General features: G+C 31.3%; 1 protein-coding gene and 1 long non-coding RNA gene across 2 annotated transcripts in view; both read left to right on the forward strand.

Annotated features, from left to right (window-relative positions):
- LOC149479581 (uncharacterized) overlaps nucleotides 1–24076 on the forward strand; it is a 103223-nt gene that overhangs the window by 13506 nt on the left and 65641 nt on the right. The window lies entirely within an intron of this gene.
- Nucleotides 14152–15040, forward strand: LOC149479582 (uncharacterized). The gene is made up of 3 exons (XR_016317252.1): nucleotides 14152–14724; nucleotides 14852–14913; nucleotides 14988–15040. It is a non-coding gene; the product is annotated as an uncharacterized LOC149479582 (long non-coding RNA).

Here is a 24076-nt window from a genome sequence, read left to right on the forward strand (position 1 = left end):
CGCAGTAAATAAAAGTGTCTAATTATTTTCTTCTCATTTGCTGATTACTGAAAAACCAATCCAATTTTTTTATTTTATTCGTTACAAAAATGCAAATATTCCTCCTTATCGTGTTCATTTGTTAGTCTAGTTAGGGCCGATTTTTCAATACATGGTTTAAACTTATCCGCCCAATTAAGTATTATACGATAATATTAAAATGTCACCCGTAAACTGTCAAAGACGGGCAAAGAATACATTTTTGAAATGGTAGTTTAATACGTTATTCGACGAATAAGTAAGGATTGAAAAATCAGCCCTTAGTCACTTAATGTATTATATAGGTTATCCTTTATAAATTATAATATTCCTAGATTAAGCCAAATGTGTGTAAAACGTGTATCATAAATCCAAACGATTAATCTGTATTCAAACATTTTTAAACAATTATTTTTTCTTACTCGACTATAAAAAACCTCTGGTGAACGACGATCCACTTAACGAAATGAAGTTATTATTTCTTTGAAATTATAAAACATAAAGTTTACATTTTGTAAACTAAATGTATCATAACAGTAAGTAAAAGATAATAACATAATTATGCATTTAAAAACGTGGGAAGAACATTCTCGCTTCATTGCATGAGAATTAAATTGTTCTAAACTTTTGTTTTATTGACAATTAAGCTGTTTAATTGTAGTCCGAAATAATGAAAATTGCTGGTGTATAGTTACTTGATGAGAAGACATTAAAGACTTTCTTTTCATATATTTTTACTAGCTGTGCTCCGCGGTTTTACCCGCAGTGCTCCGCTCCTATTGGTCTTAGCGAGATGATTTATAACCTATAGCCTTCCTTGATAAATGGGCTATCTAACGCCGAAAGAATTTTTCAAATCGGACCAGTAGTTCCCGAGATTAGCGCGTTCAAACAAACAAACAAACAACCTCTTCAGATTTATAATATTATCTAATAATATAGATGTTAGAAAAATGAAATTTTTGGCAAAACTAATTGCATCGCATTGTATTCAACTATCGCTGATTAATTGGACTGTGATTGAACATAAATATTACACATATTCATGGATGCGTCTGTCTTTGCTTTGTCACAATTGACTGAACTTATCAAACCTAAAAATCTTTCAGGAAACAATCCAAAATAAATACAACTCTTTCAAACGTAAACAGTCCTAAAATTACGACTTATTTCTCATTTGATATCTTCCCATATTATGAACATACGAACATTAAACATCTTCATATCGCAAATCATTTAGAAAGTCAAACCCAGACAAAGGTACATAAAATTTAACAAAAAACATAACGCATTTATTACCTCAACTTGTCGGGAATCTCGCATTTAATGAGCGGTTCAACCAGATTTTATCCAAACTTATATGTCGATTTTGGTCACGACTTACTTTGACGATTATGAGACTTAAAGAATGCTATTATGCGAGATATTTTCATTGAAAAGCTAATAAACAATGTTAATAGCTTCAAAACTGACAATATGAGGCAGATTAATAGCTTTTTTAAATAATTGTGCGTTGTGAGATGGAAAAGAAATAAACAAGGTTCTTCAATGAGTTTTCAGAATTTCTTGAGAATACGAGTTAAAAATACATTTAACACAAATTAAAATAATTTGGAAAATCCAAAAGTGCACGCCTCATAATTTTTTTTAATAATTATTTATTAATTATTATTTTTGTTTATTTAATGTTGTTTGTTGTAAAATTATGATGACATATTTTGTAGAAAAACGCTTGAAGCAGCTCATTTACAGTGATATGATGATCATATTATGTAATTTATATCTAAGAAGATGCAGAACTCTACATAATCAGTAAACTTTTAGTTAGATTTTATATGGTAGTTTAATATTTTGTACCACCTCTTTGAAAGAAATCCTTTTCAAAATTAAGGATACGCGAAAATGTTTGTACATCTAAGTATCTATACTAATTTTGTTAGTTTGTTTGTTTGAACGCGCTAATCTCAGGAACTACTGGTCCGATTTGAAAAAATTCTTCGGTGTTAGATTGCCCATTTATATCTCGCTTAGACCAACAGAAGCGGAGCACTACGGGCGAAACCGCGGGGTACAGCTAGTTAATAATATTATTACGTTAACTTTTTTATTCATTAAAATTTAGTAACACTGTTTTTCACCACAAAAGAAATACATAATCCATAATAACATTGACCCTATTTTCCTGTTATCTTATAATATCTCACAATCATTTTTAATGCAAATATATTAAGATGAACCGAAAAGAAAATGACTAACATTTAATAACTGTGTTTTTAGCTTCTCAGAAATGGCGGTCGATTTTCCTTCAGACCTTCTAAGAACGTTATACACATTTCTTAGAAACTCAGGCTTAATTCGGTCTGTTTGTGGAATAGAATTTAATATTATATTGTTTGAATGTGAATAATTTTAATAAAACTATATTTTACATGAATATGAAAATATAATATAATATGGTCTGCACATGACACATAATTATTTATTATTGAGAATGCGAGTTAAACATACATTTAACACAAATTAAAATAAATTTTATTTATATTTTAATTGCCTATTATACTAAATTTCCTATTTGTAAGTAGGTGGAGCAGTATCGAGAGTAATATTGAATAACTGCAACAACAATTAAGATTTATTAAAATAATTTAATTATACATAAAAAATATCACAAAAATTATAATTCGGCTCCACAAAGTATCCTATTACATATAACTATCACTACATAGTATAAAACAAAGTCGCTTTTTCTGTCCCTATGTCCCTATGTATGCTTAAATATTTAAAACTACGCAACGGATTTTGATGCGGTTTTTTTGTAATAGATAGCGTGATTCAAGAGGAAGGTTTTAGACAAAGCGGGCGAAGCCGCGGGCGGAAAGCTAGTTTACAATAAACTATCATAAACACACGAAAGCCAACTTACCATGCCTATGCTTATATTATCTGTATCATACGTATAGTACCTATTATATTATCTGTGCCCATACGTAAAAACAAAATTACATCAAATCACGAGAAACTTATGAGCAATCAGTAATGGCCCCCAAGCGGATCGGTAAGCCAATAGCTTCTAGTTAAATTACAACAATTTAATATAAACTATCCTATCACTGCACCTCGCCGTGCTTTGAAAAGTATCTGTTTTTTAGTACAAAATGCGTTTAAGATGTACCTACTGTTAATTACCAATGAGAACTTATTTTGAGAAAGAATGGATGGTTTACAGGAGATTGTGAAAAAATATTTATTGTATTATGGCGTAATAGTAATAGGAATTCTTAAAGGCAACGATATTTATCAAAATACAGTTTTGTACTCTATCGAAGCTCTAACTATAAGCTGAGCTTTTACACTTAAAATAAAAGTATGTTTGTCAATTACAATATGGTATGACCATTTTTAATTACAATTTTTTTATTATTTCATTTAAATTAAACCTAAGTTTAATAATTCCTTTTCTGTTTCAGGTATGTTACATTAATTATTTTGAGAAGCTTAAAACAAGAAGGTAAGTAAAAACAAAACATGGTTACAAAAGCCTTTATTTTCTATACAATTTCATCGTTACACGTGTTTATATTTTTGATAAAAAAATATTATTATCAATGAAATTACAGATACATAAATATTAAATAGATTAAGTAATGCATAAAGTCATCATTTAAATACAAATAAACAGATCTTAAGAGGTTCGATTTGAGTTTAAACTCAAATCGAACCGTTAAATTAAGTCAACCATAGGGTTCAGTTACACCTTTCTAATACTTCACCTTTTGTAACCCATCACAAAAAAGTGACACCGAATAAATCAACAACAATATAAATTACATTAACAAAATCAACTCGCACAATCTTGAATCTTATTTAACAGGTAATAAAGACGGTATTAAAACTATTTATTTTGTTCTTTAAACTTGTAAGATGCATCGATCGATCAAGGCGTATATATTAGACGTCAGATTAACTTTCATTTCAAAGTTGGAGGCATAATATGACATGAATTGTGTGACGATAGCATGATATATGATGTAGAAAATCAATAGATCAGTATTAAAGAATAAAAATAAGAAATAGGAGGAGGAATCCTGGTTAGGCCGTCAGCATTTTTTGCGCCATCCATGTCTTGTGATATTGTCTCGTTGACCAATAAATTCGCATTAAAGATTGACTTCGTTTCTTATCTGAAAAAAAAAGCAAAAAGAATATGTAAATGAGATTTAATAAATCATGATAACATAATGAACACCTCATAAAAAATATTTTTGATATATTCAATAACAAATGAAGAAAACTTCAAGAAATAATAAACCTGACGGTTGGCGTGGTTTAGGAAATAAATTGGCACATTAGAATTATAACTATGTTCGCTTTAGTGAACATTAACTAATCTTAAATGCAATTTAGTTTATATCTAAATATTGCATGATCGTTAATGTTTATTTCCATAACTTTATCCACAGAGCAATTTCCACAAACATATCAGTTTGAACTTTGCAACAAAACTGAAAAAAGCGGAACAAAATCATAAATCATTTGTAACACCAAGCACAAGTTCCAATAACTTCTGATGGCTTATTTTGCAAATATAAGAATAAAATGTAACAACTAGATTTATATCTTATGACAAGGGAATAGGGTTGAATTTCTTAAAACGGTGTAGATACGACAGCAAACAAAGGATTGTAATAGATGAGCTAAATAAAAATAGAGAAGATAGCCACTAGCGATATACAAAACCATAGAGTTGGCACGCTTCATTTAGCAAAACTATATCGAATTCATCCTCCATACTGTCTGCCTTATATGTTTTTACTAAAAATTGTGTAGCATAATGGAAGTACTCTATTGCTTTTTCTGTGCTGTGATAAAGTGGCACTTTGCTACATTTTCTTATATTACCATCATTAAAAGTTGTTCTTATTTTAGAATTTATTTACGCTTCACATTTCGGTAGAAAGGTTTTAAAATAAATCTAAGTAACACAATTATGCTGCTTATATAAATAATGTTATCTTACAATGCTAAGTTATTTATGATTATTATTTTAACTCTCTATTCCATTGTTATCGGAAGACATCTGCAATAATATTAAATTATGATGAATATCATATTGGGGAAAAGATCTTAAAAAAAAAAAATCGCTATCGAATTTTAGCGAGTTCTGCGACCGCCATCACCTTCCCACGACTATACTTGTATATCTGGTAAATAATATATGATTGAAAATATAATCAATATTGTCTTTATACTTTCGCCTTATTTATATTCTTCTTCAATACTGAAGTCTATAGAATAAAAACAATATCATTTACATTTATCATTTGTTAATGCATTTGCAAATAGTCACGACACAAAAGGTTTCAGTGGCATTCATCATTATCACACACATGACATTGATGTGCACACAGCCTTTTATTTTAAGTATATCGATAGCAACACTTTACAAAAGTTACTCAAATGAAGCCGTACATTACATACATATGATATTAAAGTCAGAATTGTTTATTTAAAGTATTGAACTGATATTTTTGATACTTGCACTGAAATGAACTGAAAATCTTTTCGATATAAAGTTTAAATAGGTAATTTAAACTCCCTATCTTAGCAAATTAATAACAACAATATTGTACAATTGCGTTAATTCATACAACTTATACTATTTACAATTTAAATAAATACATTTCTAAATATAAGTATGACAACTAAAACTACTGTTGCTGTCTTTCACGTTAAAAATAATCATAAAAATCTAACGGCACATTATTGGTGATTATGACAATTTTTAATACTAAAACATAAAATCTCATACATCCAAATAGTTAACCTACGAACATTAAATGAGACGATCAGCCATAAAACCCATTAAGTACCACATATTATAAGACATTAAATATATTATGCAGTGTTGGATGGCTGGTGATCGTTCTAAATGGTTTTACATTAAAAAAGATGCCATCAATCTCTCGCGATGATATTACAATTATGGCACGTGATTACGCACTGTTTTGAATGGTTTTAATGTTAACTGGATGGACAAATTGCTTTGGAAGTTATTTTCTACCAGCTTTAGTGGTGTTAAAACTAAGCGTATAGTTATTGTATTACGTCGCGCTCGCATAAATCCATTGTCTGTCCTTTTTTAGAATGGAACAGAAACTTCCTGAAATTATAAATAACCGAATTAGGATTTTTTTGCAAATCGTTCTTCATTGCATCGGAAGAAAAGAAATTCCTAAATTGCATTTTATTCGAGAAATTTCATGTCTAGTGTGTATCAAATATTTTATAATCTACGTCTATTATTATTATTACTCAAAAGTAAATTTTCTTACAAAAAGATTTGGTTTTTAAATGACACTACCTCTCTACCATAAAATACCGAGTTGTTTGGTTATTTAGTACAATATGATTTTGATTCTTATCTAAATTTTATGGATTATTTTAGACGAAAATAATTCCAAAACCAAACAGAGCGATAATAGAAGTAGATTTTTAAGGATTGTTTCAATAATGTCGGGTTATTCTTTCAATTCTTTCATTAGCTCACAGTAAATGGCTTTTATAATTATTACAAGAGCACTTTAAATTAAGCACAAGGAGATCAATCGTTCCGAATAACCTAATATCAATTAATGTTAGGAAAATTGGGTGTGTCTGTTTTATTAACTGGGTTCTGTATAAAATTCGTTAAAAAAGGAACTTTAGAAATATTTCAGTGAAGTTTAATTCATCTTTTTGGTAAAAAAGCAAATAATATTTTCCTTATAGACAACACAAACGAAAAGTTAGTTACAAGCTAACAATACTAAAAGTGATAAAGGAAAAATAATTTTCCAAAGTAAAAGAAACCTCATTTTTTTGAAATAACAAATAATGTACTTCTAAAATGTCCTACACCTTACTATAACCGTAACAAAATATCGTAAACTACTAGAAATTTTCTATTTTTTATAAAAGTCAACGGATCCCTAAAAGTTACAAGATTAGTACACGCGCGGCGCCTGCGCATCGTCACCGTGACATGTAATAATGTGCTGATGGCACTCGATATTAATGGACCCTACAAATAAGCCTCTGTTCCTTCTGTTATTGGAAAATAGTGTTATATTTAAGATTGGAGATCGATCTTTTGTGAAAACGGTTGTTGTAACGATATCTCTATTTTTTAATATTTATTTTGTATGCAAGTGTTAGGTAGATCATTCCTATGTACAAAAAGAAAACTATTTGTAAATACTGTACCTCCTCTATTACCCTTAGATAAAATTATATAATGCTTTCTTGTACAATGCTTAGATAAAATCATATGCTTCTATCATCTTACTCAAATTGGTATGATTATTTCTAATTAAAACATATTAACTTCAATTAAGACTATCTTTGTTGATCCCACTTAGTCTTAAATTTGAAAATTAGTTTTTCTTTCAATAATAATAAAGTAATAGCAAAATTAGCATAGCTTATGTTAAGTATGAGGTCTAACAAGCTCGTTAAAGTTCAAGTTAAATCATAAGTCTAAACTTGGCTAAGCTAAGGAATACAAAGTAAGGTTAGCTGGATACAGGAACATCGTAAAACGGATTGCACTGATCATAAGGTTACTGTTACACCGTTGTGTAATGAAATGAATGTATATTAATTATCATGTGTATGATTGTCTGAAAAAAAGTGTATCTTTTGTACATACATAAATGTATAAATAAGCGATTTTTCAATCTTTATTAAAACTTATCCGTCCAATAAAGTAAAACAATAAATTTTACGAGTAAAATTTAAAAATAGACCTTTATTCGACTATTAACAGGAATAGAAAAATCAGTACTCACCTACCTACTAAGCGAAATAAAGTTCGTTTCACTTCCTACGTGAAGGTGAATAATAGAGTTCCAAAAAAGAGAACATACTGGCGGTAACAACCGTATCAAAATGCGTTAGCTTGATGAAATGAAAAGGATAATTTTCTCAAAGATCGTTGAAATACTGCATTTCACTATCACTACATAGTATAAAACAAAGTCGCTTTCCCTGTCCCTATGTCCCTATGTCCCTTTGTACGCTTAAATCTTTGAAACTACGCAACGGATTTTGATGCGGTTTTTTTTAATAGATAAAGTGATTCAAGAGGAAGGTTTATATGTATAATAACATCCATTAAATAGTGGAGAAGTACTGGTATTTTTGAGGTTTCTAATGTGATGTCGTAAAAAATTACATTTTTTCCGCTTACATTGCAAACGCAGGCTGAACCCTACGAGTTTTATCAAAATAATGTACTAAGTATTATACACATTGAAAAGGTCTACAGAAAAGTCCGCGATGGTATATGTCTATCTCTTATGGATAACCCACAATAACTTTTTTTTGTCATTTACTTTTTACGACAAACAATGGCTAATTTTCGATGCGATTTTAACCAATACAGCATTAATCCTTAACCAATTAAATACCTTAAATACATTGTTCATTTAATATAGATCTATATGGATCTTACACCGTATGATTTAAGTGAATATTTTCGAAGATATTACAGATTTAAAAATTGCGGGACGTAGTGTTTGCGGCGGTACCGGCCGCGGCCGGCCGCCCGGCTGGAGAGGGCCGCTATGTTTTTAAATATACAACGTTCACAGTTTTTCTGTAGTGTATTTAGTATCAGGCATCAGCATTGCACCCGTGCGAAGCCGGGGCGGGTCGCTAGTATTATATAAAAGCAAGAAAGTTATGAATAGAATCAGCCTAATTTGAAAATTGAAGGTCTTGACAGAATATTTTAATTGTTTCTTTGCTTCGATTAAGTAAATAAAAATAACTTTAATTACAGTGTACCATCGGTGTAAGGCACAGCCACCTAAGTGGGCACACTGCACTTCATCTAGCAACGAATAAAGCGGCGTTTAAGTTTTGATTTATTAGCCCATTGCGTATCGCGGACAACGGTAAATGTGGTCATTAGTGCGCTTTCACACTAGCCGCAGTTGTATGACGCGTTTGTTGGGCGTTTTTTTTTAACTCATAAATATAAAATATGATTAAAGCGCGAATTATGTGTCAGTGTTTCGGGTCATTTGTAACAGGATGGCGGTTCTACAGGGGTCTTAGTACGCAATGACAAAAAGAAAAATGATGGTCCGAACGCTGATACCGGATACCTTAAGATACTGTAATATTTTATATTATTAGAGAATCTTAACATAAAATATTATAGTATCTTCACCGTGTTTGACGCCCTTAAAGGATCAGGGAGCAATGTTATTGAGAAAATATGATTTAAATTTAGATATAATATACAACAGCAATATAAGAGAGTTAAATCAATATAGTATGATAGTTATTCTCTTTTTTATACGATTGCAAAAATTATTTACTCAATCTCGCAACGAAAAAAATTATCAACCTGTTGATATAGAAGTTGTCTTTCATTTTAAAAAATTGTGATGCTACTCAAATTGAGTTAATTTGTAGACATACAAATGTATGAAAAACAACATCCTTGAAAACCCCTGAAACTAGACATCTAAATGTTTAAATATTCAAAACTTTATCAAGTCAAAACGAAGGTGTAAAGCCATACACACACATGCAACTACCTAAAGTAGCGGTACCTTATTACAAACGTACAACACGCTCGCCATATGATGAGATCTTAATGGTTTAAATGTAAGTTAATGGACGAAAATATTGCTCAATGCGTAATTTGACATAGTCCATGTATTGTTGAAGTGTGCTCTGTGGTTTTATGGTGATTATAATAATTCTTCTTCTAGTATCATTAACGTTCTGAATCTGGATTGACTTTACAAAGGTTAAACCTTTTATAATTTGAAGATATGAGCACAAGTATGTTATTTTCAATAGGACTATCAATGTATTTATGGTAAAATCCCACACACACGGTAAAATTACAATAAAAACATACTCCAAAGTTTATTTAAAAATAGATATAGATACTAGGCAAATGTTTCTCGTATTGACCATCTCCAACTAAAACATATACCACGAGTTATTCCGTTACTTTCTTATTACAAAACAAACCAATAAACACGGCATTTATATTACTAAATATATTATAACACCAAGGTGGTCAATACACCATAAAGTAATAATAAGAATAATATTGAATTACTGGAGTTACCGCACTGGCGCGTGCCCTGTATCTTTGTATAGTGTTGGATGCAGTTTATCGATAAATTAATCAGACTTAAGACAATTTAAATAACAATCTTGTTTATGAGGTAGTAAACGCATGACCGTAGCATAGCCTAGATCTCACACAAGTAAAGTGGCTAAGCATTTATGCAGACTTTTCTTTTTTCACTTACAGAGAATCAGTATGGTATATATACGTATATTTAATATAAATGATAAATTCATGTTTAAATCCCACAATAAATACAACCTCTTTAATTTATAATCCTGTAGGTTACGCAATATGTAATTATTATTAAAGTGAACTCTACCAAAACCATATTTCTAAAGTTATAAGTCTGTATGAAAATTACGTATAATATGAAAATAATATCGATAACGGTGCACATCACTAAACATTCAGATGTCGTATTGAGAAAACGGTATTGCGGTGTGTGTAAAACATAATATTATGCGGTCTGTAAATGGAAAGACGAAGTAACCTGAGCCGAATGAAAGCTAATCTAATATTGAAACAATTCTATATATTTTCCATTGCCCTGTAATTTTGAAGGTAATTTTCAAAACGGTAGCATCTAAGCTATTTCGTATCGGTTTCAAATTGCATCATAATTTGATACCGCTAATACGTTATGTTTACGCATTCAATTCTGGAATATAAATTAATGTTATTGATGTTATTTTGAAATATGACTGTCCGGTTGGCTTGGTTGGAAGTGTCCCTGTGTTCCAACTTCTAAGCTAGCGGTCATGGGTTTGATTCTCACCCAGGGCAAATATTTGTGTGATGAACATCGATGTTTGCGCTGTGTCTGGGTGTTAATTATCTAAATAAGTATATTATGTTTAAAATTATACATATAATATGTATGTTTATCAGCCATCTGGTTTCGATAACACAAGCGAAAACCTTAGTATGGGACCAGATCGTGCCGTGTGTGAAGAATGTCCTGAATTATATATAAAATAAATGTATTATAATAGTATTATTATTTATTTTAATGCACCTACGTTAAGATAATAATTTAATTATTCTTTCAAACTCAAACTCAAACTCAAACATTCATTTATTCAATTAGACTACTATTTAGTAGCACTTTCGAATCGTCATTACATAGTATTTTTAACATTTACCACCGACTCGGAAAGCAGTATCTATGGAGAAGAATCGGCAAGAAACTCCATAGTTGCTCTTTTAAAATAATGTCAATAAATTTACATAATATGTAACTTATATCTAACTACATACTATACTTTAATACATACATCTATTTAAACAATGTAATGAGATTGCACATGTAGTAAAGTTTATGTACGTACTAACTACAAAGTTTTGTTTTTTATAGTTTTTAGAATGTTCTAAGAAAATCATGTAATGACCAAGTAATTTGCTGCTTACTGATTAGAATCAGTAATTAGTTGATCATGAAATGATACGGATAAATGAGACATATACAACGACTTATTTTACAGCCACAATAATTATCTTATAGGGATAAAACGAACTCATATTATTTTAAATATTTATGTAATTGTTAAAATACTTGACATTATTTAAAATCGACGCATGGAAATTATCTTAAAAATTGTTCATTCATGTTTTTGATATGTGTATAAAACAAAACACCTATTTCTTTTGTTTAATTATACGTGTAAGTCCTTAATTACAGCATGAATGGGGGAAAAAACAGTGTATTTTTCCCCTACAATAAATCAGTGCAATTGTTCACTTAAAGAGCACTTGAAATTCTAATAAACTTTATTATCTGTGCCCCGATACGTTGTTACAGTCTTATCATACATGCCTGTGTTTGGTTTCCTTTGATAGCGCATTTTCAATTTATATTTTGTTTGTATTTAATTTTTAACTTAAGGTCAAGTCGTAGCGTTTATAGAGAATATTTACGGGGTGCAAATTGACATATTTATATTATGTAAAGAAAAATTAATTTAAGTAGTACATTCAAAACACGTTTTTAGGGTTCCGTAGCCAAAATGGCAAAAACGGAAACCTTATAGTTTCGTCATGTCCGTCTGTCCGTCTGTCCGTCTGTCCGTCTGTCACAGCCGATTTACTCGGAAACTATAAGTACTACAGTGATGAAATTTGATGGGAATATGTGTTGTATGAACCGCTACAAAAATATGACACTAAATAGTAAAAAAAAGAATTGGGGGTGGGGCCCCCCATACATGTAACTGAGGGATGAAATTTTTTTTTTCGATGTACATACCCGTGTGGGGTATCAATGGAAAGGTCTTTTAAAATGATATAAAGTTTTCTAAAAAACATTTTTCTTAAAGTGAACGGTTTTTGAGATATCAGCTCTCAAAGTCGTAAAAAGTATGTCCCCCCCCCTCTATTTTTATAACTACGGGGTATAAAATTCTAAAAAAAATAGAGGTGATGCATGCTAATTAACTCTTTCAACGATTTTTGGTTTGATCAAAGTATCTCTTATAGTTTTTGAGATAGGTTGATTTAACTGTAATTTATTATATTTGCTGCTACGGAACCCTTTGTGCGCGAGCCCGACTCGCACTTGGCCGGTTTTTTTAATGTTTTTTAGCTTTTATTATTATGACGACGTTACTGGCGTAACTCTTGCTCATGACTTCTCGTTACCGCTCTACAACTGTGTTATTCTAGTACATAATCTACTAAACTTCCAAATTTTATCAAAATCTATTCAGTAGTAAACCTTTCATACACCCATCCAGGTAGGATTTACTTTAAGTCAAATTATAATATAAGAAATGCACTTGCTTTGTTCATCATATTTTAGTTTATGCGGTCTTTCTTATGTATGTATGTTGTGTGTATGTTGAAAACAAGTGACCAAATTAATATTGTTATATTAATAAGCAAACCAATAGCATCATACTAATTAAATAACAATAAATCAGTATAATCATATAACTGATAATAAATGATCGTTTATTCCTATATGTTATTATTGTTCATACTAATACAATATTATATATAGGTACAATAAATTCAAATGGACCTTAATAAGTGCAATAACGCAATATGGCTTATCTACACTTCGACGTAGTAGTCGATTGTAAAATTATCTATCGTATTGTATATATAAATACATAATATTGTATGCATTTAGTCATAAAGCGTGAGAACTGCACTTGCAGTAAAATAAATATATCGACGTTTAAAAAATCGTATGGACAACCCTAATTTGGGATTTTTTGTAAAAATAGATTTCATTTTTTGATTAGCTGTATATGGGTTTACGCGTTTCTTATTTTTAATTTACATGAAATAAAATACGATTTAAATCCAAAGTTGAACTAAGTTAAACTTCGGATGCAATATAATTCTTAAAGAAAAAACCTTCAGATTGTCAGCCCAAATTTAAATGGGAAATAAAAAAATAATTATCGAAATCGGTTCATCCAGTTGAAAGTCCTAAAGTAACATGTCCAAAAAATTACAAGCGAATATAACAACGTCCATCTTTTTTGAAGTCGGTTAAAAAAATCGCGTAACACAAATATTTCGTTAAAATGACACAAGGAAGTAAATCATAATTGTACGTGATTAATTAACCGTGCAACTAATAAGGAATTCCTCTGCCAAAGTCATTAAGTAAAAAAGGTATTTACTGTAGATTCTAGTTCTTTGTTTTACTCTGGCAAGGATCCAAGTGACTTGTACTTCTAATGATATATCTCACAGATCCAATAAAAATGCATTAGTTTCAATGTGTTAGATTTCTTTAAGAAAAGAGGAGTTGAGCTTAGCCAATCCTAAGGAATTCTAAACCCATCTATCAAATGTAGAAAAATTCATTAAAATCCAGTATAGTCGTTCCTAAGCATAGAAAGTTTAAGTAAAATTTCAAATAGTTCAGTAAAGTTAAATTTTTATAAACAGTTAGATTTTTACCGTCCGAGTAATGTCACGGGTTCGAATCTACATAGAATTTTAGGACCTATAATTATTAATTGACTCATCACCATGCCTTTAAGGTGATGAATTAATTTTTCTAACATTTACGGCCCTTTTTAAACCTTCGTAATTTTTATATTATTAAAGTTGTCGTGATGAAAATTCTTGACAAGAAAGTTCAATAGTAACACAATACGTCTACCGTTTTAGAAACATGATTCCATGATATTTTCTCGATAGAAAAAAAATACAAAGTTCTCATTGTTATTTTTTTTTAATCTCTGGCATCTTCAAAATAACAAACGTAAAGTTACGACTTTTTGGATATTAACTATAAAACATACAACCTATACGTCTACCGATTTAGAATTTTGAAATATGCGATGGTTTTGAAATAAACAAGAAATACTTGAAATTAGCGCGCGACCAGCCAATATAGCGAGAGCCGCCCTGTACCTTCCTACCCCGATCGCTGCACGAGTCATTCCCGCTACGGCCGTCACACGGGGAACTTGTGTCGCTCGCGCCATCGTAAAAAAGGGTGACAACACAATAAGACAAAATGAGACAAATGGGTACAATAAAGAAAATAAGAAGAAGAAACATAAAGGTTGGAGGAAAAAGAATGCTTACAATTGGAACAAATTAATGAAGTAAGTTGGTTTTATTTTAAATTTGATGATAATTGTATTATAGACGATGTTTGATATGTACCCCTGTTTTAAGTACATAACGAATGTGTAAGATTTTTTTCATTTATAGCATAGATAATCTTTTCAGAAATCCGGAATCCAGAAGGAAAATAAACCCACTGATTGTTCACAATGTGAACCCACTCCTTCGTAAGTACCTTTATTCAGTCAAAAATGTATGTTATCAACGCTCTACTGGTTTTATCGCATGATTCCATTTTTAGCAAAAAGCAACAAAGTGCAAAGAAATAAAAAATCATGGTGAACTTAGTGGAAGTATGGTGGCCGTAATATGGAACAGGAGTTCATTGGAGTAGTATTATATTTAAAAAAATACGAAAAAATTTCAAGAATTACATTTCTTAGTAGGTGGTAGATAAGTATATTGTATAAAGAATTTGATGTTGATATTTATTTCATTTATACTTACTACACCTGTGCGGGAAATTGCTTTGTACTAAAACAGGTTTATATTCATATTTACATAGTAATGTGAGTTTTCATTTCGAAAAATTTTGTGTAAGTATATTAAATTGAGTTCCTGGGTGATCTGGAAACACAATTGGGCCCGGAAGATGGCGCTGCAGTCACTCCTCCTAATCACATGAACCGATTTGGATGAATATTTGTGTGCACATTTCATTGTTGTGGGATGATTGGTTGATTCGTTTTCACATTAGCTAATATTATGTATTTTTGTTGTAAACTTAATTTAATGTTTATAATACATTATTATTGGTATAAATAAGCCAGTGTTCGTCTCACATTGCTGTACCTGCCTACCTACCCTACCAGGGCCTAACTTTGTTCTGGCTATTTTATTTTGATTATTTGTAATGAATAATTACAATTATAATAGAGTGCAAAAAATAAATACATGCGTCAATATATTTTGTGTTTTTTTTAAAACAATTTTTTTATTTAAAAAAATATCATTCCGACCGCGGCTTTGCCCGCGTGGAATTAGGTTATATCGTGAATCCTGTTTTATCCCACAGAAGTGTTCAGTTCGGATAAAAAGTATCCTATGTGTAAATCCAGGCAATTAGCTATATTTTATCAAAATTGGTAATGTAGTCTTGACGTGATTAAGTAACAACTAACAAAAAAATATACAAATTAACATCCAAAGTTTCGCATCAGTTTTACTGTATTAGTGATATCTTCCACTCTTGACTTTGACTGAGAAGAATTAGGGTTTATAACTTCTTTCAGAAATAGTACCTTTCATTTCTGGGCATGATGTAATATCTACGTCAGCATCAAATTCTATCTAAATCAATTCAGTAGTCCGCGTTATTGAGTACCATTTCATTTTTTCAGAGTAAAAATATTTGTTGTTATTTTAAAGATTATTTATAACCTGTATTATTTTGTAATAAAGTAAACATTACGAAATGATAATAATTATTAATAATTTATTTATTTATTTATTTATATAAGGCACAGTTACAGGATATAATCCAAGAACATTTACATCAACTTACTAAATTAATAATGTCTAAGTAGTTGTTAAAAAGAAGATTATTTGTTTATAAGCAAGAAAATAAAACCAATAAATCAACAATTAAATAAATGTATGACAATATTATAACTGTATGACGACTCCATACATGTTTGTCCCGAGTCGGCCAGCGGCAGCGCGGCGAGTTTGCAAGAATGACTTCGCGCACACCCGCGTTCGCGATAGCGAGCTATTAGACTCCGCCCGCCAAGCAGTGGATTTTTTTTCGTGTATCGTCTTAAAAAGGAATTGAAGGTGATATTCTATGACGACACATCATGTCAATATAAACTTTATTCTACACATAGGTATCTAATCCCTAGTATAATATTATAAATGCGAAAGTAACTCTGTCTGTCTGTCTGTTTGGCTCAGACAATCTTAAGACCCTGAGAAAGAACATAGGCTACCTTTTATTGCGAAATGTGAACCACGGGCGAAGTCGGGACGGACCGCTAGTTGATAATAAAACTCGGGTCAACAATCTCCTAATTGCTTTTCAAAACACGGCCAGTAAAATATCCTAATAAACAAAAAACCGCAAACCATTGTTTTATTAATTGACTTCTCTTAAAATCAAACCGCATATTGATAAATTTAATTGAATCGCAGTTACATATTGCGAAGCATTGATTTTCAATTATTTTCCTTAATACTATTTTACTATAGTCACGTGTTTATATCGTGACGTATATACATACACGTATATATGTATATATGTGTATGTATTTATTGTGTAGAAAACGTGATTCCAGTTTTGCTGTATATATCACAAAGGAGTCATTTTAATTGATGTATAAACGCTATGTTATACTTATTTATAATGTTATGTAATGTTGGTTTGTGTATATACTCGTATTAGTAATCTATGCTAATATTATAAAGCTGAAGAGTTTGTTTGTTTGTTTGAACGCGCTAATCTCGGGAACTACTTGTCCGATCTGAAAAATTCTTTCGGTGTTCGATAGCCCATTTATCGAGGAAGGCTATAGGCTATATATCATTTCGCTACGACCAACAGAAGCGGAGCACTGCGGGTAAAACCGCGGAGCACAGCTAGTGTTGTTATAAAGGAATTAATTTTGTGTTTAGACTTTGGAGTTAAATGTTAGGGGAATTTTAAAGTGTACAAATACCCGTCATTACCATAAGATAGAGTTGTAGAGGAATATACATATCTCTTCATACAATTCAATATAATGTTTTACTAGTAAACAACTGCTATACATACCTACACCACAGATCCTTAGGATTCAGCCCAGTACAAATTTATTTAACGGTGTTCTCTAAACCTTGAATAAAGCTCTACAAACGATATTATATAACGGAAAATAATAATAAAATAAATTATACATAATCACTTTCTCACCCACCTGTGTTGATTCTGTAAGCCATTTACTTTAGATATTATTGCAAACATTTGTACTGGGACACTTGACTTGTGAGAAACCTTTATATCCATGTGATAACGTCCTTTATATGTTGCATTTATTATTGCCATACCTTCATAGTGCAATGGTTAAATTATTGGATTAAAACTGACTAAGTTTGAGCCTTGGAAAAGTGAGGAATTATTTAAAGCTAGATTTCCGCCTGCGGCTTCGCCCGTGTTTTCAAAGGAAAACCCGCATAGTTCCTATTCCCGTGGGATTTCCGGGATAAAACCTATCCTATGTGTTAATCCAAGTTACCCTCTATATGTTTGCTTAATTTCATTGTAATCGGTTCAGTAGTTTATGCGTGAAAACCATACATACAAACCTTTCCTCTTTATAATATTATTATAGTACCTATAGATACAAAACAATATGAATAAAAATATATTTTTATTGGATGAAAAACGTTGTTTATGAGATTATGGAATAAGAATCATCTTTGATTTACACATAACAATAGTACAATAACTCCTAAATAAACTATGTCGATAGTACCTGTCGTGCTAACTTGATTATTATTATTAGTCATAATCGTGCCTAATAAAATATCTATATCTTATTAATAATATAATAATATATAAATAGAGTGAACTCTATAATCGTTTGAAATAAAATTTAAATAACCATTCTAAGTAGGATTTTTAAAATCTAACTTTACAAGCAGAGCAGAATCCCCGTAAGTCCCAAGTTATATTCAAGTAAGTGAAATAAATACAATTTTAAATAACAGGGAACTTGAGAAACATCTTTAGCTATGGGATATCAACTATCTGGGCTTTGGAACAAGTTATGGATACAGCGTAAATTAAATGAAATAAATTTACTAATAAGAATAAGACGTATTGTCGTTCGTTATTTTTTCAAAAGCTTTTGGCAGAGCAAAACGTTAACAAAACGTTTTCGTTAAAGACAATATGAATGAATGAATGAATATGTGACATTTAAATAAAAAAAGATTTACGTGCGAATAAATACCTAGTCACTGATATAGTAGATGAATACATTAATATGTAATGTAGATCAGCCGGCCATAGTTTACTTTATGATTTATTAGTTTCTTAGGAAATAGAGTCGTTTGCTCCAAGTTTAATATAATTTAGGTATTTAATTTCAAGGGCTAAACAAGCACTGGAAGCTGCTGACCTTTTTTACCATATAGAGAATTGTACTCTATAGTATCAAACTGATTAAATTACAAAAAATTGAATAAAAAGCTTATGCAAAATTACATGTAATAACTTACTATTAAAACACGCTACATCTCATGCCTTAAAACACTATACTACCAACTATATCCTACTATACAAATACAATATATACATACATATGAACTTTTGCAGAGAAAAGCAGAAGCGGTTCGAAACCGGTTTATAGAATAGTGCACGAACATAGTACTTGCAGTGCGAGTTATCGCTCATTTAGTCTGCACTTCTCAAACAAATTACCGTACTTCTATTGTAAAGACGTAGTTTAGGTTCGTAAATATCGCGGGAACATATTATGGTCGTATTTGGTGGTGGAATAGCCAAAGCTTTATGATTAGCTTTAGCGCGCGGCTTAACTTTAATACACGGAAAAAACCTATGTCATAATACAAACTCTACCAACTAGCTGAGCCGCTTGGTTTCACCCGTGAACTTACTGACGGTCAAGTTCAAGTATTTCTATAACTCATGTGTTATTCTGATGTATAACCTATACAAAACATTACTGCGAAGTTTCCTCCAAATCCGTCCAGTCGTTTTCATGAAAGAGTAACAAAAAATGCATAAAATTTCGAATTTATAATTTAAGTAGGATATAATATGAAGCAAAATCCGTTCTTATACATCATAGCATACATCCATTCTCAGGAAACTAACAAACCTACAACTAATTTATTTTTGACGTAAAAACCAATCGCAATGTTTATTAGACTCTTTTACCAGCTCTCCAGAAGAATAGGGAATCGAATTCAAAAGAAAATTGAAATGCTATACATATATATACGCTCCATGGATTTATTGTTTCGGCTAAAACAGCACTTTATGGCGTCTTTATTGCCCCTTATGGCGATTCTATCGCTTCAGTAATATACATTAATCTTCTTTTGTGCAACTAATAGTGTTTCCTAAAAATAACAATTGACTTTTGCGTTTTTACTTAAATTTCAAGAAATTTATATTTCCTCTGTTTCAGGACTTCACGTGTGTTTCAACTTTTTAGAGACAACCTTTTACATACAGACAATTTTACATAAAAAATAAAATATTAATGAACAACATTCAGAAAATATAAAGTCACAACATTAAATTTTACTTAAAAGTATTCCTATGCTTCAATTATAAAAAATGATTTAGCTCAAAATCTTTATAAATTTCGTACCAAATTTTTGCATATTTGAAAATTTGAAATCAATATTTCAGTGTTTTACATCATTAAAATATTGAAGTAGGTACATAATATTATAGAAGAATGATTAATAATTTCAAAGAAGAACCAAATTCTTAACTCTACCTTGCAAGAAATAATAAAACCAAAAGACAATGTAAAACAAAATAATCAAACTGTCCACGATCTTATAACAACGGTTTGTAATTCAATCGTATTGTTTTACTATTTGTTCAAAACCATTTGTTAGCGTAAGGTAATTTGTTACATGACTGATGTATATATAGTAAGCCAAGTGGCTACTGCTTTGGGCTAGATTTAAATTATGTTACAATACAATTTACATGTACTAAATTGTTTTGTTTAAGACACACAATAAATAGCATGCAAATAAAGCAAAATATTAGATTTAGATTACGGAATGAATTGTTCAACATTACCATTTATTTCTTTTAATGAAGTTGTCATGAACTAGCGTTCAAAATGTAAGGTAAGATATAGATATCTAATATAATTATATACATTAAGATTAAACATTACGTCACGTAACAAGAAATCTTTCAGAATTATTCGAGTCCAAACTGATAGGGAAATGTAATAAAATAAAAAATAAAAATGCTGACACAGGCAACAAATAATGCTATTTTCTTACCAAATATCAATCGGATCTGATTGTTTGTATGTCAAACAGACAGCCAACACCAATTTGTAACTTAAACACTATTCTTATGCTGGCGCTACACATTGGCTTCAAAGTTTGAGCAAACATTTGTACAAACTTTGAAGTGAAAACTTTGACGCAATCACGATTACAAATATGCCTGCTAGACTTGTTTTCAAATGTTTTACGGCACAGTTATTGCAAAGATGGCTGATAGATCGGAAGACGATTTTGTGGACGCCGTCAATCTGTTTTATTTGAGTGCGTTCAATTTTTGGTTTCATTCTTTACATCAAAATGTACATATAATATAATATATAATATAATACATATAATATAATATATAATATAGAAATTCGATAACTACATCATTACTCCACTCCATTATGACACTCAAAATATACACACACAACTGCTCCGGTCAGCGGCGCGCGCGTTACAAGCATTGCAACAAGTGTGGCAGGGCGCACAAATTTTGAAGCAACTTTGAAGTTTGATTACTTTGATGTTCGCAGAAAAACCGACTCGACTCGGCAAACTTCAAATATGTGTTCAAACTTTGAACAAATAGGCAAATGTCAGTGCCACACTTCGCGACTTTGTAGGTATTTGCGTATTTGATCACATGTCTAGCGCCTGCATTAGCAGAAGCATTGTCTACGATTGCTCAATTTATAGCAACTACCCAATAATCAGAACAGTTTTTTTTTATTTTTTTTTTATTGTGTGATAGGGAAGCGCTTGACCACGATCTCGCCTGATGGTAAGCTAAGATGTGGCCTATGATGGAGCGCGCTTCCCTAGAAGGTACCCGTTCACTCTTCGCTTGAAGACCCCCATATTGTACTCGTCGGGGAACACATACTCAGGAAGCATGTTCCAGTCCCTCGCGGTTCGGATGAAGAATGTCGATCCGAACCGCTTTGTCCGGGTACATGGAACATCCACCATATGGCGATGCCTAGAGTCTGTGCGCCTCGACGATCGATGGAAAAACGGGGATGGCGGAATTAAATCGTGCAATTCCGCAGCGCACTCACCAAAGTGTATCCGATAAAATACCGATAAACTTGCCACTCTGCGACGGTGGGCGAGGCTCTGGAGTTTTTTGCCTACTAGCTCATCGTCGTTTATTAGCCTCTTGGCACGCCTCTCTATCGCCTCAAGCGCCTCCAGCTGGTACCGTCCCAGAGGTGAGAGCAGTACTCCATGCACAGTAAAATAAAAAAAATGCATCTAACAGTAAATTAACGTTACCATAAAAATATCGATCCAATATCTTATCTATATCTAAAGTAAACATAAAACCGGTAATCTGAAAAACTATCTTTCGACATAGTTTTAATCTTCCATGCATAAATTATGTGGCAGTCGTTAAATATCAGCTTTGCATTGACAGAGCTTTACAAGTTTATCTCGATCAGTTGTTCCTTCAATCTGGACCTTATTGTGTTAGTGTTTAGGATCGTTTTTAGTTTGTAATGTTATAATATCGTTGTCATCAACATGTTTAGCTTGCGCAAGAGCAGCACGAGCCAGTTTATGCTACATTGTGTTATGTTGACTTTTAGTTATTGAATTGTATGTTCTCTATTGTCGTATTTTGCTTGAATTTGTTGTATTCTAAACTGAATTAGTACATAATTTGTATCAAGTATAATTTATTTTGGGTCCTACATCTTTTAAGGAGTTTGCGTATTATTGATTGTCATGTATTTAGGATAAAATAAGATTTCACTAGTGTTCTTTAGAGTGATAATAATTTATATCTAATAAAAGGCTGATCATCTAATTCTCTATAAAGGAAAACATTTCAATCAAGTCTATTAATAAGTAAAATTAAACTGCAATGTCTTCAAAGGGTCGTGGGACTTCACGAATATACTGAGGTGAATAAAACAGAAAGGTCACTGTTTCTGCGAGGTCATTTTAGGGAAATACACCCTATAGACTATAGTTCTTGAAATATAAAAAGGATTTCTAAGTAAATTTTATTTTTCAAATGACATATTTTGACACATAAATGACCTTAATTCCTTACTAGCTGTACTCTGCGGTTTCACCCGCATTGCTCCGCTCAAGTTAGTCTGAGCGTGATGACATATAGCATATAACCTTCCTCAATAAATGGGCTATCTAACACCGAAATAATTTTTCAAATCGGACCAGTAGTTCCTGAGATTAGCGCGTTCAAACAAACTCTTCAGCTTTATAATATTAGTATAGATTCCAAAGCATATTTAGGATTGTAATTACAAGAACTACCACTTCATTTAGAACTCATACCAAATTAATAGTACCACAGCATGCACAATAAACTTGATCGTAAATAATATTATGTCAGCCGCAGGTGTTATCTATTTCGCAATGCAATGCGTAGGATCGATTCGACTTGAGCCACCGAATAATTCTGACATAAATCAATGCAGCCTTATTTGTTACTTTGAGATGGAGTATGGAAATTGTCTGTTATTGTGTTAGTGGTATTGTTCAATCTTCAAGTTGTTAATACATAAATAATACTCTTGATTAGCTGTTTGTATTTCAGGGTAACGTGATAAAGAACTGTAAGCTCTTGATCATAATTAGTATCATTTATTCGCTGATCAGAAACTGTTTCATAAGGAATTGTTACTTTTAGTTCGCTCGCTGTTGAATTTGGTAGATTTTCAACATACAATAATAGAATTAATGTTATTATGGATTTCAGGGACACAATCTTCTTCTTATATATAAAAATGAATCGCAAAATGTGTTGGTAAGCGCATAACTCGAGAACGGCTGAACCGATTTCGATAATTCTTTTTTTATTATATTCCTTGAAGTACGAGGATGGTTTTTATGTAGAGAAAACGTAAATATGTACCACGGGCGAAGCCGGGGCGGACCGCTAGTAACACATAAAATTATCTTGCTATTCACCGTCCTATAACTATTTTTCTACTGACAAAGTAAGATATAGCTAACTTAATAATTAATAACAACTAACTTAACGTTATAACTTTATAAATTTATCTGCCAATTATTATACAGCGATACAACTGAACAAATTAACTATGAATAAATTAACTTAATCTTGACTTTATATTTACTTAGCTCTAAACAATACAGAAAACTATGTTATACTAATTTACGCCCGAGGCTTCGCCCGCGTTTTCAAAGAAAAACCCGCATAGTTCCCGTTCCTGTGGGATTACCGGGATAAAAAGTAGCCGCTGTCTTATTCTGGGTCTTCAGCTACATACCAAATTTCATTGTAATCGGTTCAGTGGTATTTGCGTGAAAGAGACAAACATCCATCCATCCATCCTCACAAACTTTCGCATTTATAATATTAGTAGG

Source organism: Colias philodice, chromosome 20 (genome assembly GCF_061535455.1).
Source record: "Colias philodice isolate Cphi_HAF_F1 chromosome 20, ilColPhil1 Martin Lab GWU primary, whole genome shotgun sequence".
In the NCBI taxonomy this organism is placed as follows: Eukaryota; Metazoa; Arthropoda; class Insecta; order Lepidoptera; family Pieridae; genus Colias; species Colias philodice.